Raw genomic sequence first — 3,608 nt, forward strand, 5'->3', positions numbered from 1 at the left:
CCTTCAACCTCAAACGCGCACAGGTGAATAAACCCCGAACCCCTCGATTAGATTCCAGTCTGTAACTCACTCCCGGTTATCTGTTATTCTATATATAAACCCCCCTGAACCCCTTGATTAGATTCCAGTCTGTAACTCACTCCCGGGTATCTGTTATTCTATATATAAACCACCCCGAACCCCTCGATTAGATTCCAGTCTGTAACTCCCTCCCGGGTATCTGTTATTCTATATATAAACCACCCCGAACCCCTTGATTAGATTCCAGTCTGTAACTCCCTCCCGGGTATCTGTTATTCTATATATAAACCACCCCGAACCCCTCGATTAGATTCCAGTCTGTAACTCACTCCCGGGTATCTGTTATTCTATATATAAACCATGCCGAACCCCTCGATTAGATTCCAGTCTGTAACTCACTCCCGGGTATCTGTTATTCTATATATAAACCCCCCCGAACCCCTTGATTAGATTCCAGTCTGTAACTCACTCCCGGGTATCTGTTATTCTATATATAAACCACCCCGAACCCCTCGATTAGATTCCAGTCTGTTACTCACTCCCGGGTATCTGTTATTCTATATATAAACCATCCCGAACCCCTCGATTAGATTCCAGTCTGTTACTCACCCCCGGGTATCTGTTATTCTATATATAAACCACCCCGAACCCCTTGATTAGATTCCAGTCTGTAACTCACTCCCGGGTATCTGTTATTCTATATATAAACCCCCCCGAACCCCTCGATTAGATTCCAGTCTGTAACTCACTCCCGGGTATCTGTTATTCTATATATAAACCACCCCGAACCCCTCGATTAGATTCCAGTCTGTAACTCACTCCCGGGTATCTGTTATTCTATATATAAACCACCCCGAACCCCTTGATTAGATTCCAGTCTGTTACTCACCCCCGGGTGCCTGGTCTAATCCCTCTCTCTCTCTCTGACGGTGATTACAGGAGGACCTCTCCAGGCTGCGGCGGAAGTTGGAGAAGCAGAAGAAGGTGGAGGTGTTTTCCGACGCTGATGAGATCCTGATGGAGGAGATTAAGGAGTACAAGGTGGGCTCCGAGGTCCGGTGCGCGGGCGATGGGGGTGGGAGGAGGGTAGAACCTGCTCCGCTCCAGCTGACCCTCTCTCTCTCTCTCTCTCTGTCTCTCTGGGCACACAGGCCAAGCTGACGTGTCCGTGCTGTAACACCAGGAAGAAGGACGCGGTGCTGACCAAGTGTTTCCACGTCTTCTGCTTCGAGTGCGTGAAGACTCGCTACGACACACGGCAGCGGAAATGTCCAAAGTGTAACGCTGCCTTCGGGGCTAATGACTTCCACCGGATCTACATCAGCTGATGGACCCCCACCCCGCGCACCCCCCCCCCCCCCTCCCCCCGGGGGTATTACCTCCCCGTCACCCAGGGACGGGTCTCCCCCCACCTCCCCCCCAATCCCCGTCACCCAGGGACGTGTCTCCCCCCACCTCACCCCCAATCCCCGTCACCCAGGGACGGGTCTCCCCCACCTCCCCCCCAGTCCCCGTCACCCAGGGACGGGTCTCCCCCCACCTCCCCCCCAATCCCCGTCACCCAGGGACGGGTCTCCCCCCACCTCACCCCCAATCCCCGTCACCCAGGGACGGGTCTCCCACCTCCCCCCCAATCCCCGTCACCCAGGGACGGGTCTCCCCCCACCTCACCCCCAATCCCCGTCACCCAGGGACGTGTCTCCCCCCACCTCCCCCCCAATCCCCGTCACCCAGGGACGGGTCTCCCCCCACCTCACCCCCAATCCCCGTCACCCAGGGACGGGTCTCCCCCCACCTCCCCCCCCAATCCCCGTCACCCAGGGACGGGTCTCCCCCCACCTCCCCCCCCAATCCCCGTCACCCAGGGACGGGTCTCCCCCCACCTCCCCCCCAATCCCCGTCACCCAGGGACGGGTCTCCCCCCACCTCCCCCCCAATCCCCGTCACCCAGGGACGGGTCTCCCCCCACCTCACCCCCAATCCCCGTCACCCAGGGACGGGTCTCCCACCTCCCCTCATCCCCGTCACCCAGGGACGGGTCTCCCCCCACCTCCCCCCCCAATCCCCGTCACCCAGGGACGGGTCTCCCCCCACCTCCCCCCCCAATCCCCGTCACCCAGGGACGGGTCTCCCCCCACCTCCCCCCCAAATCCCCGTCACCCAGGGACGGGTCTCCCACCTCCCCCCATCCCCGTCACCCAGGGACGGGTCTCCCACCTCCCCGCCAATCCCCGTCACCCAGGGACGGGTCTCCCACCTCCCCCCCAATCCCCGTCACCCAGGGATGGGTCTCCCACCTCCCCCCCAATCCCCGTCACCCAGGGACGGGTCTCCCACCTCCCCCCCAATCCCCGTCACCCAGGGACGGGTCTCCCCCCGCACTCCCCCCCCCCCCCCCACCAAATCCCCGTCACCCAGGGACGGGTCTCCCCCCTCCCCCCCCTCATCCCCATCACCCAGGGACAGGTCTCCCCCCTCCCCCAAATCCCCGTCACCCAGGGACGGGTCTCTCCCCCCTCCCCTCATCCCCGTCACCCAGGGACGGGTCTCTCCCCCCTCCCCTCATCCCCGTCACCCAGGGACGGGTCTCCCCCCTCCCCCAAATCCCCGTCACCCAGGGACGGGTCTCTCCTCCCTCCCCTCATCCCCGTCACCCAGGGACGGGTCTCTCCCCCCTCCCCTCATCCCCGTCACCCAGGGACGGGTCTCCCCCCTCCCCCAAATCCCCGTCACCCAGGGACGGGTCTCCCCTCCCCTCCCCGTCACCCAGGGACGGGTCTCCCCCCTCCCCTCCCCTCTCCCCGTCACCCAGGGTCGGGTCTCCCCCCCTCCCCTCTCCCCGTCACCCAGGGACGGGTCTCCCCCCTCCCCTCTCCCCATCACCCAGGGATGTGTCTCTCGCACCCTCCCCCCACTCCCTCCAGGCCCTCTCCCTCCCCCCCCCTCCCCGTCATTTTCGCCTCTCCCCCCAGCCCCTCCATGGGCTCGCTCCCGGGCTCCCCCCCAACCCTCCCGGGCCCGCTCACTCCCCCCCCCGGGGCTCGCTCCCCCCGACTCACTCGCTCCCCATCTCTCTCTTTCTCAAGGCCCTGCCTCCTCAACCTCTTTCATCCCTTCCTATCTTGCCCACACACCCACCACCAGTTACACCCTCTTCTCTCTCTCCCCCCCACCCACCCACCACCTTCCAGCTCAGTGGCCCATGAGCGAGGGGGCAGAATTGGCAGTGAGACTCGGGTATTAGTGGGCAGCGGAGGCTGGGGGTAGGTTCAGTGGTGGAGTCACGCACTATCCCTCCCCGCCAGACAGCTCCCTACTCCCTCAGTCCCACCCCCTCGCCCATTTCTGTGACTGAGCTGGATAAGGAGGGCACATTGGATTGAAGTGGGGGGTGGCCATTTTGAGCCGGGGGAGGTCAGTGTCCATTTTGAGTGGGGGTTGGGGGGGTGTTGAGTGGCCATTTTGAGAGGGGGTTGAGTGGCCATTTTGAGAGGGGGTTGAGTGGCCATTTTGAGTGTGTTGGTGTCAGTGTCCATTTTGAGTCGGGGTGGTGTCAGTGGCCATTTTGAGAGGGGGTTGAGTGGCCA

The 3,608-nt window shown here is 62.1% G+C and overlaps 1 long non-coding RNA gene across 1 annotated transcript; it reads left to right on the plus strand.

Annotated features, from left to right (window-relative positions):
* On the plus strand, nt 1-1,365 carry LOC145340469 (uncharacterized). Its single transcript, XR_013886253.1, has 3 exons — nt 1-23; nt 961-1,062; nt 1,173-1,365. It is a non-coding gene; the product is annotated as an uncharacterized LOC145340469 (long non-coding RNA).
* The last annotated feature ends 2,243 nt before the right edge of the window (nt 1,366-3,608 follow it).

This window comes from Carcharhinus amblyrhynchos, unplaced genomic scaffold, assembly GCF_965287045.1.
Source record: "Carcharhinus amblyrhynchos unplaced genomic scaffold, sCarAmb.v2.hapA chromosome_1045, whole genome shotgun sequence".
In the NCBI taxonomy this organism is placed as follows: Eukaryota; Metazoa; Chordata; class Chondrichthyes; order Carcharhiniformes; family Carcharhinidae; genus Carcharhinus; species Carcharhinus amblyrhynchos.